Genomic DNA, 14,182 nt, shown 5'->3' with positions numbered 1-14,182 from the left:
GTCAGATACTCTCGAGGTTCTGCATTTAATCCTAAAGTTGGACTTTTTTTTTTTATAAATTCAAATCCCATTCAGAATTGGCACAATTCCATTTGCTGATTCAAAAAGGGGAAAGAGGTTTTGAAAAGGCTTATAACAAAGGCTCATAAGCCTTACAGATCAAACAGCTCTTAAAGAACAACATTTTGATGAGTTAAGTGTAAAAGAACCAGAAACATACGGATTAAATTCCCCTTGAAATTTGAATGCATTTAAAAATTAAAGGGAAAAGCACTTGGCAGAATGCATTGGGGTCCTTTGCTGAATCTAAAACATTTAGAAAAATGGCTGGAGACTTGTGCCCAAATGAAGCCAGTTTCTAGCTGGTGTACATTAAATGCTGGGTTTTTTTCTTTCTCCATATCTCTTAGAAGACTATTTCAGATCCCCAGTTCCTCTCTGTTTCTTCTCCCTTAATGGCTAATTGCTAATTAGCAAGATATTTGTGTGCTGGAAGAAGCAGTTCATTTTCTGAAATGGCCTACCGCTTAGGTCACCCAGTGGCACTCACCCAGATACCCTGTGGTAAGCGTGCTGCAGCTTCAGCCCGCACAGCTCCACAGGAGGCTAAGCCCAAATCCTGGCAACACTCTAACCCCTGTGCTACTGAGTTGCTGAAGGATGAAACTCGCACCAATGAGTGTATCACTTCCCAGGAGCCTGAGCCAGCTTCACCAGACAACATAGCTCTCATCTGAATTCTCAGAAAACAAAGCCTGCAGCCTACATAGGCAGGGCCACATATAAGAATTAAACTAGCTTTAGCGGGCAGACAAAAATATTGTTTCTCCCGATGTGTCTATGTGGAGTGTCGAAAGGGCCCAAAGTAGATGGAGAAACAGCAGTAACTGCACATGTGGGGTAGGAAAACATAAATTCTTTCATTTATTTTGTGAAGGTATGATCCTTTGCTCACTATACATTAGTACAATGTTTCAAAAAAAAACATCAGTTGATGCCACCAATAGCTCTATGGATATTATGGGTGATGCCCAAAAGTTGTTTTGTTTATTTTAATTGTCATTGTTTTTTTCTTTGTTTCATTTTGTATAATTTGTTTTTTCATAGGTGGATGTAAGAATTTAAAAAAAAATCTGGAGACTGCTATTTGGTGTACAGAGCATTGGCTTTAGACTGGGCAGATCTGGGCTTGAATTCTGTCACTCTTCAGCTCGATGGCCTTAAGGAACACAGTTAGTTGCTCTGAATCTCCATCTCCACTGTGATATGATAATTTTACTATCTTGGAAGATAGTGGTGGTGTACAGTGGGCTTCAGGAAAAAGTGGAATCCAATACCCTTGTACAGCTCTTGGCTAATGTGATAGGACTAAGCAAGATAGCTGCAGTTGCCCTTCCTTCCTTCCTTCTCCAGTCTGTGGGAGTGGGTTCTCTAACAACTCCAGACTTTCACAGGAACCTACATTCAGGAAGTGGAAACAGAGTATGTATTTCAGGTCACAACTTAGAAACAGTGGATTCTTAATCACCTCAGGAGGTCACTCATCACCCCTATCACTAGGTGTCCATTTGGCTGCCTATATGCAAGACTCACCTTTGGAAAACAAGAACAGGAGTAAATTGATTAAGATAGAATGAACTTACACTGGGCTTTACTGTTTTACAAAAGACATCTCAAAAATTTTACCTTCTCATCAATAGAATACTATGAAATAAATGCTGCAATTATTTTATAAACAAGGAATTTGAGGTTGAGAGATTCCTAAACACTGTTAATGTAGGACTGGAAATATGGATTCACACTTAAAATACCATCATTCCCCTACTATAAATTATCTATCACCCAACTTTTCTTTATCAAATTACTTTTCTTTTCCCCATAGGATTTATTGTCAACTGAAAATATTTTGTTAGATTGCTTTCTTATCAGCTATTTTGTTTCATCCTCTTTATGAGATGTTAGGTCCACAGAACAGCAGACTAGACCAGCTTGTCCACTACACCTTCTACATAGCTGGGCTTCGACACATCACGGTGGGAAACCTGGTTACTTTCTCCAACTCTGTACCACAGTGGGGGCTAACAAGTGCAGTCAATGGCTCAATTTCCATCCACCCACTGTCTTAGTGAATGGATATTAACTGAAGCCCAGTCATGTTGCTTGACTTAATATCATCTCTTATTATTTCTGTGCTTTAAGAAGGAATTGCTTTGCTGTAGCAGAAATATAAAATATTTCCCATTTGGCCCTTTGTGGTAAAAGATTGTTGGCCCCTGATCCTCAAGAATCAAACAAAGGTTGCAGATGAAGAAAAGAAATATTTAGCAAGCAGGACAGTTGCTATAAACAGGTTACAGCTGTTTCAATAACATACACTCATTAAGTCGGATTAATGCAGCTATTTAGCATGAAATGCATGAGGTAATCAATACTATTGTGTCTGGGGCCTAAAAAACAAACGATGAAAGTATGTCATTGATTACATATCCACCAACACTATCAATATTTACCTTTGTGCAGGTAAATGCCAGCAAGATAAAGGTTAGCTATTCCATATGAAGAATTAGGTTTTCGGCCAATTCTCAATCATTCTGAGACAGATTAATAAGGGCTTGGCTGTACTTTTTTTCTTTTCTCCTGATTTCTGCCTTTAGGGTGTTTCACTTTTTCTTCAGTTTTCCAGGAGGAAGTGGGAGGGAGGGAGGGAGAGAGGGAGGGAAAGGAAAGAATCATCCTTTAATCTGAGTGCTTGTAAATCTTTCTGGAAAAAAGGCAATGTGGAAAAAAAAACCCCACAGAAAATGAATAAACACTTTATTTTTAGATTTCTGTGTAGATTGCAATTATCTATATGCTCTAGGTTAATAATAGCTCAGAAAATCCAGAGCCATTTGGAGATGACAGGAGCTTTGTTTGTATGCGAGATCATCAGAAATTTCCTTCTTACTTAGATATATAACAAGTATATAAAACAACCAATGAACAAGAATATGCTTTGCTATTTTAAGAAATGTGAAACCAACTAGAATTTCAACTTGGAAGGGAATTCTAGAGGGAATATAAGTGGGACTTTGAATGTTGGACCACCAAAAATATTACTGTACCTTAGTTTTGCAAATTATGCTTTCGTGTTTTAATATTGCTTTTCTAAAATTTTACTTTGTTGGGGCAACATGAAGTCTACCCTTAAAATATTTGTTTGCAATACAATATTGTTTACTGCTGGAACAATGCTGTACCACAGAACTCTAGAACTGATTTATTTTGCATAATGAAACTTTATAGCAGTTGATTCAGACCTTCTCATTTTCCTTTCTCCCCAGCCAGACAACCATTATATTCTTCAATTTCATGTATTTGCCTATTTTAGATACTATGCATAAGTGAAATTATCCAGTATTTGTCCTCCCAAATTGGTTTATCTCAATCAGCACAATATCTTCAAGGTTCCTCCACAGAGTCCCAGATACCAGATTATCCCCCTTTATAAATGCTGAACAATATTCCATTGTATGTATAAACTGCATTTTCTTTATATATTCATTCATCACTACACATCCTGCCCATAGTGAACAGTGTTACAGTGTTTCTGACTTAGACATGTGCCTTATACTCTGTGCATTTGGCATGGTCAGGCTCTTCCCACTTCTTCCAATCCTATAAAACAATTATTACATCAACAAGTACCTTATGGTCAGCAGCACCTTCAAAGCAAGCAAATACATTTTCCCTGGAAACCAAAACAGCATAGGGAAAATCCACTTTTCATGAACTATCTTCTCTTGATAGGATATAAAGGGACCCAGAAGGAGGGTATGGATTTCCTTATAAGCCCGGACCTCCCAGGGGTGTTCTCTCCTTCCTTGTCCCTGCAAAAGCAGAAACAGCACTCCCGGAGGAAGACACAGCCAGATCTCTTGCAAACAAGGCCTCTGATTCTCCTTGCCAACTGGTCTCTACCTTAGTTAGTTATGGGTTTCCTTCCCAGGAGCTATTTGGCTTCCAAAAGCCTACCAACTTCATTTTAAAACAAAAAGGCACCTGAGACTGTGCCTTGTTTTCCAAACAGCCCATTATCCAGTGGCCTATTGCAAATTAGTTGGGGGAGAATCTGTGCTGAGAGATAAATCTTTCGGTGACATTTCAAGACCCATCCTTAGCCAATTAGAACTGGCACTGTGACAGCAGTTTGAGAGCACACATTCCAACCATGTCGACCTCCTGAAGTTCCAACCTCGAAGCAGATCCGCAGTGTCCTGATGGGAGAACAGGTGTGTACACTGGTGGATAGCAGAGCAAACACAAACTGGGTTTGCAGCTGATAGGAGAGTGGACTGAAGAAATAAAGAAGAGGACCACAAAGTGCTGATGTAAAAAAGGGTTTCAGGGGAGGAACAACTCCTTGGTCACAGCATTTGCTTTGGTGCCTGAATGTACACCTTGTGCCACACAGGAGCCCAAACTACTAGACAGCTGTACTAATGGTGCTGAATTTGAAAACAGAACTGACCTTAATGGGTGGCTCCAGGAGGTTTACCTTGGAGTTTCAGCTTCCGGTTTTTAAAGATTACTTCAGGTCAGGACCCTCTGAATCTCTTCCCATGTTATTTAAGTGGTCGTATATCCCTCAATTATCTTTCTGGAGAAAAAGTGAAGCCATTTCTCCCTTTTACAGTATTCATGGCTTGTCAGTTCCAAAGCTTACTTTGCATTCTTACTACTAACACAATGCTGTGTTGGGCCCATTTACATCTCCAAATCATCACACACTGCTTCCCTAAGCCCCACCACACTCCTAAGGATAATAAGCACCCCTACTCCCACTCTTCTAGCTGACTGAACTGAGACCCACGGAAGATAATTCCCATGCCCCAGTTCTCCAAAATAAAACAAAATAGTTTATTCTTATGGGATTTCCCTTCATAAATGAAAAATGCTTCAGTCTGGTCCTTTGTTTTTAATAAAGAAGGGCTTTAATTTGTAAACCCTTAGCCTAGAGAACTGCCAGATTCTGTTTTTTAATGCCAATGACACAAGACTCCAGTGGTGTGCAGGACAGACAGAGCCAGCCCATCTCCCAGCCGCAGCTGCCGGCCGTGCTCAGGAGGGCTGAGCTCATAAACCAGCCTCATTTTTCAGAAATGACACCATCTTCAGATCTGTTCGGATCTGGCCAGAGAGGAACTTTATGTAAGTGTTTGTCAAAAACTTGTTCGCTCAGAAGAGTTCCCAAGAGAATACCTCTATTCTGCTCAACAGTAAAATAAAAAAGCTACCCCTCCCCATGATGCAGACACTCTGCAGTGATGAGGAACTGCAACAGTGGGGAAAAAAAAACCAGAGATCCACGGAGATGGCTGTGGGTCTCTCCTGGGAGGTGGTGGGGGATCTGGGCACGCGGCATTCTCCCATCGCAATAGGCCTCCTGTCTTCCGTAAAACTAAAAATACAGATGATAGCAAGAAAGATTTATCTGTGTCTGAAAGGAAGTTCTGACATTACCAGAATGGCATCTCTCCAGCAAGTCTGCTCTTTCCTTTTCATTCACATCTCCACTTAGTATTTCTCTGAAAATATAGCTAAAGGGAATGATTCTTTCTCCATGGTTCACAACAATAAGATTTCCCAAGCTAGCATACACTCCCTCAAAATTTGGTTAGTTAATTACTCACCAACAGAAATACCAAACGCAACCATCATTTTCATGCATATGTGTTTGAGAACCCTTATTGTTCTAAGAGACTCCTAATTATATGTTTCTTCTGGTATCTACTCTCTACCCCTCCCTACTTCCCTACGGGAGACTGAGTAACACAATCAAAGAAGATTCTAAAGAGGCTTGTCATATCCTGGGGTTTACAAGACATGGTATTCAAAGGCAGTGATGTTAATATTGTTTTACAGTATGCTGACTGCTTGGGGGGTTGGCAGCCATCTGCGTGTGTTAACCCCTTTCAAAGTCAGAGGAAAGGTGGGGCTGGCTCCTTCATGTAGTTATGCTCCCTGCCTTAGCACTCTGGCTCTGTCCACTCATTTTGGGGCCAGCAGGTTCCATTTTGTTATTGGGACACAGCCTAGCAGGTCTGGTACAACAAGCACCTACTGATTCTGCCTTGGCCAAGCCCTATGAGAACCATTTTCAACAGCCTTGAATTCTCCAAGAGTGGATTCCAGGATGCCCAGGGACACAGGGACTTCAATCACAGAAGATTTTACTGGAGTTATAATTCAGGATCTTACACAGACTATTGCTACTGATGGGTGACCTGGTCCCCATTCATTTCATTATATATCAAATGTCAAGGCAACGTTTGTGAATCTGCTGAAAGCTATGAACTCTAATTCCAGAAAATATATTTGTACTTTTCTCTCTCTCTCTTATACACACATACTACATACTCACTATATAGTTCCAGGAGGCTCAAGGATAATTTGAACCTTATTCAGATTCACCAGCCCCAAGTAAACAGATCTTGGTGATTTTCTTGTTCTTCAAATGATTTCCTTACTGTCCTGGAAGCATTGGCCCACTTTGTCCTTGTTTAAGTTTTACTCCACACATATGCATCCAGAACTTACAGGTAAGCACTGTGATGGCCAGGTTTCTGCATGAGCTCAGCTAAGATGTCCAATTGTTCAACCAAATACTGATCCAGATGTTGCTGTGAAAATGTTTTGTAGAAGTGATTAGCCTTTGAAAGCAAACTGATTTAAGTAAAGGAGATTATTCTACAAGTGGATAAAGATATGCTTCATCGGGTCAGTTGAAAGACTTTAAGAACAGACCTGAGACTTTTAGGAAGAAGAAATTGTACCTCTTGACAGTATCTTCAGCTTGTGCTAGATTTCTACCCTTTCTGATGCTGCCCTTTGATTGCACACTGGCCTTGACAGTCTTGTAAGCCAATTCCTACAATAATTCCTAGAAGATGTCTCCTTCTGGTTCTGCCGCTCTGGTTGAAACTTTGACAAAGGGGATTTTATGCAGGGAAGTAGGGTGCGGCCAAAAGAAAAAAAAAAGTGTAGCTGGATTTTGAGTTGAATAATGGATACAGGATAGAAGTATCTTTTTAAGTGTACGTAGAAAAACCCAGATTGTTTTTAACGGAATATCCACGGAGACACTTCTGGTGAGGTCTCAGACAGTAAGTAGAGTAGGAGCATGCTATTAGGGATAAGAAAAAAGGTGCCGCTGGTTCATAGTAGCAGAAAACAGCTGAATTGTGTCCTGTAGTTAGTGGAAAACAAAATGTGTGAGTGATCACTATGGATAGAAATTTCCAAGCAAAATGTTAAAAGGTGAATTTTGATTTCTTTTTTTGTGTATACAGCATAATATGATAAAAAATGAGAAATTGATGATTTGAGGGATCTTCCATCCGTATAAATAAAAAAGATGCTAACATTAAGAGACTGTTAGCAAAATGCACTCTGAAGGCCATGTGAATGTCGAACCATACTGTTGTCAATGATGTTGAGATTAGGTTTATGTCTCCGATATCAGTAAAAGTCAGGAAAAGAGAAAAGATTATCTGGGAGAGGTCTACACAAGATGCACTTGGACTGTCTTGTGGGATGAATCCCTGTGATACACACAGGGGACTCACAAAGTTTTTGAGAATGTTATATCAACAGAAATATTGCCAGCATGGATTGAAAACGATGGAAACATAACAGAATATAAGAAGGCTTTTGGATTTGCAGCATTCTACAGGAAGGAACAGGCTGATAAAATTGCTGAGTTGCAAACATGCATTGCTCCTAGAGAAAAAAGAAAGAGGTCTGAGACTTGGACTCAGAGGCCAGGCTATAGGGCCAGAAGACGGAGCAGTACACTCTGAAGGTACAGATATGAGCCCCAGAGAATTATTCCTAGGACGTGTAGAGTAATAGAATTTGCTCTGCTGGATTTTGACAGCTCTTAGAACTGATAAGCTCTTTCTTCCTTCCATTGTGTCTTCTTTGTAATAGTAGTTAATCTATATGTATCTCATGATTGAATTTTTCCATTTTCACAGGGCCACCGATGGGGAGTAATCCAGCCTCAGGGTATCATACCCAGAGTGTCACTTATATCTGAGTTAGATGATGAAATTTGGGACTTCTGGGGTTAACAACAGTTAGATGAGATTTGGGGCATGAGGTGATACTATTGCAGGCTGAGACTTTGGGGATGAGGTCAACATATTTTTTATGTGGAACAGGCATGAATCAATGAGTGGCAAAGTGTTGGCTAACTGATATGTTGAATACCTCGAAAGCTATCCACATCCTAATACCTTAAATCTGTGGATATTATCTTATATAGGGGAGAAGCAATCCTTGCAGACATAATTGGTAAAGACTTTGAGATGAGGACATTGTTAAGAGGGCCCTCAATGCATAACATGTGTTCATTAAGAGGAAGACAGAAGGAGATCTGTTTGCATATAGAGGAGAACAGGATATGAAGATGGAGCAGAACAAGATACGAAAATGCTGTGCCCTGAAAACGAGAGGGAGGTAGCTACAAGCCCAGAATCCTGGATGCCACTGGAAGCTGGGAGAGGCAAGGAGCTGTTTCTCTTCTGGAGCTCCTAAAGAGGGTGGGACCCTCCACACACCCTGGCTTCAGTTAATAACATAGATTTTGGACTTTTAGGCTCCAGAACTGTGAGAGACTAAATTTCTCTTTTTTGCAAGCCATCAAGGCCGTGCTGATTTGTGACAGCAGCCAAATAAGACAGTGCAGATCTTACAGTTAGAAATTGACCTGTGGAAGTGTTCAGATCCTGCTAACTCCAAGATAAGCATGGCAACAATGATGACAGAAAATACAAAGGCGTGGGAACCATTCTATGGATAGAGAAGGCTGAAAGGATCTATAGGGAAAAGAGTGTGAGGGAGAAACAGAGGCATGCAATGGCCAGCATGTCCTGAGATGATGGGTTCACATGAGGAGTCAGATTTGTGGTGTTGAAAACAGGGAAAACAAAGCTGATAATGACCAAGAGATAAAATGTTAGAGCAGGCCTGCACCTAGAGAGTATCCTAGTGATTTTCAAACTGTGCTTTATGTGAGACATGGAGAACTATAAATATATGGGATATATCTGATCTATATATCTGATCTAGGCTGCTTTTCCCACCACCCCATTTTACAGTACTGAAAAAGGAAATAGAGACTTGACAATAAAACATGGGTAGAAGCAAAGACAGCAGTTTATCAAGATAGTTAAAGCAAGGGCATTAGCATCTGATAGGCTTCGATTCAAAGGAGGTGACTCCACTCACTCATTGATACATTCCTGAACCTTTCTGAGTTTGATGTAACCAATAGAGATAAAAGCATTTGCCTCACCCAATTGTTGCATTTAACTAATATTTGCCACACACCTACACAGTTCCTCTACTTAAGTAAATGCTGAATAACAGTAAGTCATCAGGTGGAAAAAGTCTGGATTACAACCTAGTATTTCTTATCTTTAATTCTTTATATTATGGTTAGAAAAAATCAGGTTCCACTCACAATATGAAGTCCCTGCATGACATTCCAAAGATTTTAAACTTTATAACATGAATTGGAATAGACAGAATGCTTTTAAAGTATGGAATAGCATAACTTTGTGTTCTGGACAAAATTATGATCTGGTAGCAGAAAGAAATGAACAGAGATAAGAGAGGAGGAAGTCAGTTTGGAATGTGCTTCAGGGGGGTCCAGGGACAAGATACGAAGTCCCTGAAGATGGATGGTGCAAGAAGCACTTTTCAGAGACTGTGCCTTTTTGATATGACGCTATTTTTGAGGAGGGAGAGCAGTGGCCAGGCACGTAAGATTGCATGGTGGCAGGACAATATTGCATGCATGTGGCAAAGAGCTGGGAGTGACCTAATTATACACAGTTCTTCCAGAAGAGACATCTGAGCTTGGCATCTCTTCTGAAGGTGCTGGTTATGAAATGTCATAGTGTTCAATGTCTGAAATGTACACAATTTTTACAAAGCCTGCCTTTCATGATTCTTAATGAACCCATCCACCAGCTGCATAGGTTTTTTTTCAAGAGCCACACACCCTGCAATCCTATGCAGAGACTGGCTAGCAGAAAATACGATCCTCGTCCCCTTTTCCCATGACAGCATAAACAACTGCAGTGTTCACACTTTAGCACATGTGCACTCTTGCAGGTGTGACAATGGGTCCATGATACTGAGCAAGATTTCTCAGCTAAGCAGAAATTCTGATACAATTTTCAGTGAACCATGTTCTGCAAAACTAATGACAGGTGGTGCTTTTACGTGATGGTCATCCATTTAAAATAGTGAGATATGATGTTCTGACTCATGACCCAAAGCAGAGTTCACTTAAGCTGTCTTCTCTACGGAAAGTACAGCTCTTGGCCTGAAGGAAGATGAAATGCAAGGGAATCACGGGGCTGGAGGGATACAGATTTGTTACTCTTCTTTGCTCCTCTAGCTATTTTCAGGTTTGTTTCTTGCACTGTGTGATCCAGGGATTTAGTGAGGCTCATTTTAAATCATCCAAAATCTGTGGCTTCAAATCCTTTCCGTTAAAAATGTTGCATCATTGTAGGAGGCCTCATCATTAAGTCTCCCTTCCTGACAGTCGGCTTGAATATATCCTCCCTCAGATCTCTCTCATTATTCATTCTTGCACTTCTTTGGATAATGAATAACTATATTTGATAACTAGATGGTGTTTCCACTTGTACAACTTGTATCTAACCTAACTGCAATTTAGCAAAGTTACGAACACATATATATTCTAACCCAAGGTCCACTGGCTTTTAAACCCCAAAATATATGCATGAATATTTATTTGTCTTCTGGAGAAAGATCACTTTTACCATATTTTTGAGATGATGTGTCATTTAGGAAATACTCTTTTACTTTTTGTATGTGTAGAAATAATCTCTCCCTTTCCTTCATCTTCTTTTCTTTTTCTCTCATATTCCTCTTCCTTGTGCCCTTCTACCCTCTCTTCTCTTCCTCCTCCACTTTTCCAACATGATTTATCCCCTCGATTTCCATGTTTTAGTTAGCTTTTAAAGTGGATTGACTGGGGCCTGTAGTGTGCTGGACAGAGCAGTCTACTCTTCAAACTTACCCTGCTTCTAAGTTCTGCTGAGTGGGCTCTAATGGTCTCTGACTTCTTACAGAAAAGACATGAAGTTTGGAGACAAGGAAGACGGTGAGATGGTATGGTTTATTATCAGCTCTGTTTGTCCCTATTTTGGTTTTTGCTAACATAGGTGAAGTGGGAGTATGAATCACACAAGAGGATTACTTATTGTGTATCCCTCTCTAGACAAAGCCCAGGAAGGCAGAAGAAAGGACATTTTAATTTCTTGTCTGCTCTGGCCTCTAGGAAATTGAGCCAATAATCAAGTAGTACCTGGACAAATGGCAGTTCCATCTCCATCCTTACAGTATTAAAATCATGTCAAAAGACAAAGTCCAGCTCAGTAATACCTGAATAACTAGGGCACAGACAGTGTGCGAAGACACTGGCTTCCATTAGTTTATTAGGCTCTTTGGGATTGTTATATCTATGAACAAAATACTGCAGAGTTGGGATTCACCAGTGCTTCAACCGTTTATTAGCTGCTTCACCTTTGCCATCTATTGGCTTCCACCCCCAAATGACAGAAGGAGAAAGTCTTAAACAATGGTTTTTCAGTCTTCCCATGTCCAGCCCTTTGGAATGGGGATACTTGTGGAAGAATCTTAGACTTTCTGATTCACCTCTGATGTTCTAACTCTCAGGCTTTGCCAACCTCCAAATGAAGGCTTCTCTGTAAGCACATTTTGCACCTCTTACTGACTGAATTTTATGTCCTCCTTTTCCTATGTTGAAACTCAGTCCTCAAAAGAAGGATATTTGGAGGTGAGAACTTTGAAGGGTGATGAGGTCTCAGGGCACCCAGAATGGAGGGGAGACCTGTCTAGCCCCTTTTCCCATATGAGAACACAGGGAGAAGACCACCGTCTGCAATCAAGGAAGCAAACTCTCCAAACAGAATCTCCTAGCACACTTATCTCAGGCCTTTCAGAATTCAAAACTGTGAGAAATAAGTGTCTATGATTTGAATGGCATTTTATAACAGCAGCTCAAACAGAATAAGACACATATCCTTACCTTTTCTTCAAGTCCCCCAGCATTACTTTCCAAAGCCCAGTACAACCTGCCTAGTATTTGTCCCCACAAATACCCCTAGCAACTGAGAGCATTGGCCTTCTGTTTCTTGTATAATTCACTCCATGGAGTTTTTCCTATTCAATAAAGGACTTCATTTCTATTGACTTGCAAAGACCACACACTTCAAGTGCAGCCAAAACAAATCAATGTCACATGGGCCAAATAAATCCTCCTAACTACTGAAAAGAGCTAATGATTCTGAAATCTTCTCACTATCTACATGTTGGTTAGGGTTCATTACATCCTATGTGATGGCAAGAATATCCACAAGACTGAAGTGCTACGCGAAATTCATATGGACAAAATACAGTTTCGAGAGGGAGAATTTTTGAAAGATTCTCTTCATTGTAAATGTTTCTGGCACCACTATTTACTCCTCTAAAACATGGCCTGCTCTTCAGCAATATTCTTGAGCAACGTAATCCTTAAGAAAAGTTATTCTTACAAAATCGAAAGCTGACAGTCAGGACCAGATCATTAAAGCAGTTACTGTGACATGAGTTGGAGGGATATTTACTTTGGAACTTGATGGGACAGCAGCTGCCAAAGCTATTCTTGGTTGTGGTTGCACGACTAGCCCCTCACTCCCCCAAGCTCAAATATATACCAACAAGCAGATAAAATGATTATGTGACACTGCTCCTCTTTCATTCTCTGCTAGAACCTATTGAGATAGGTTTACCTTTACTGACCTAAGGGTAATTTTTTTTGCACCTGGGTGGTAAATTACTTCCAGCTGAGGCAAAAACCAGATGGCCTCAACTTTCCTGGAGTTGATTAAAATTATTGTACCTGCTTTAGAAATCCACCAATCAAACACCAGGGTTTGATTTACCATGGTAACGTCTCAGCCAGTGGCTTCTGCACGGTTAGTGGAAGATGTTGAATCTACCAATTAAAACTAGCAAACGATACCCCCTGTCTGATACACAGGCACTTACATCACTTCATCCTGAGTGCTTGCACAGAGCCAGCTGCTGTTGAACAAAAGGAAAATTTTTTAAAATCTTTAAAAAATGGAGCTCCTGCTTGGTGACATATAGAATAATAATGCAAGTCTGTAGTCCTCCTGGCACAATCTACCACCACACAAATACAGAAGATGCTTGAACTGTGTAATTGCCTGAAGTCTCAAGGGACATTCATGTGCACTTGGCAAGGATTACCAAGAACAGAGAAGGAGAACAATTTTCCCACTTACGAGGTATCAAATGTCTCCTAAGTTAGGCATATGAATTCAACACTCTGTTATTATCAGCTACTATTAGATCACCATGCATTTTCACTCTCTGGCTTATAATCCAATAGGATTCAATTTATTTCTGTTCAATTCAATTCAATTCAACCTAATTCAATTTAATTCAACACATTCATTAGCCACAAACTCTATTAGGTATATAGGCTGGTATGAAAAATAGTTAAAAACAACACTTCCCCCAAAAGAACTAAAAATAATTTATCAGCCAGAGTTTGAGGGACCTCTATAATGCAACATGAAGGATGCTAAATATCAGTGGATGTAACACCTGAGATGTTGATGAGGACATTATGATGACTTTGATATATTGGCCCTTCTATTAAAATATATAAAAATGTATGCCAAGGCTAAGCAATATATTATGTATGACAAAAAGTAGCTGATACTACCATGAGATGATTTACTTTTATATTTATTTGCTTCTTTGATTATGAACTTAGCTCAAAATGCATGACTATTTTGATTTTTGAATTAAAATTGCAACTAGAATGGGTATTTTGGGGAGACAAAGGAAAAGAAACAGGAAAAAATTTGTACTGCAGCAGGATCACATCTTCAATGAGCATTAACAGTAAAACAAACAAAAATCTAGTAGCACTTTAGTGTACATTCAAAAAATGCCATTTTAAAATCACTTAGATCTTCATTATTTTTCAACACAGCAAGAGTGTTTGCTTTTGCAGATGCTCAAACACAAATATATTCATTCAGACCAATAAAAATAGCAA

The 14,182-nt window shown here is 39.9% G+C and overlaps 1 protein-coding gene and 1 long non-coding RNA gene across 4 annotated transcripts in view; both read right to left on the bottom strand.

The window, feature by feature from the left end:
* Positions 1-14,182, bottom strand: part of Ntm (neurotrimin) — a 953,915-nt gene that overhangs the window by 244,900 nt on the left and 694,833 nt on the right. The gene's annotated exons all lie outside the window — the stretch shown is intronic.
* Positions 6,508-14,182, bottom strand: part of LOC104874845 — a 61,905-nt gene continuing 54,230 nt past the window's right edge. Inside the window, exons 2-3 of the long non-coding RNA XR_783890.1 lie at positions 13,138-13,173; positions 6,508-6,662 (exon numbers count right to left, since the gene is read on the bottom strand). This is a non-coding gene — a long non-coding RNA (uncharacterized LOC104874845). The remainder of the gene's footprint in view (positions 6,663-13,137; positions 13,174-14,182) is intronic.

The sequence above is a fragment of the Fukomys damarensis genome, unplaced genomic scaffold (assembly GCF_012274545.1).
Source record: "Fukomys damarensis isolate Sample0158 unplaced genomic scaffold, DMR_v1.0_HiC HiC_scaffold_16, whole genome shotgun sequence".
Classification (NCBI taxonomy): domain Eukaryota; kingdom Metazoa; phylum Chordata; class Mammalia; order Rodentia; family Bathyergidae; genus Fukomys; species Fukomys damarensis.
The sequence above is the reverse complement of the archived record's forward strand: the minus strand, read 5'-3'. Positions and strand labels throughout refer to the sequence as shown.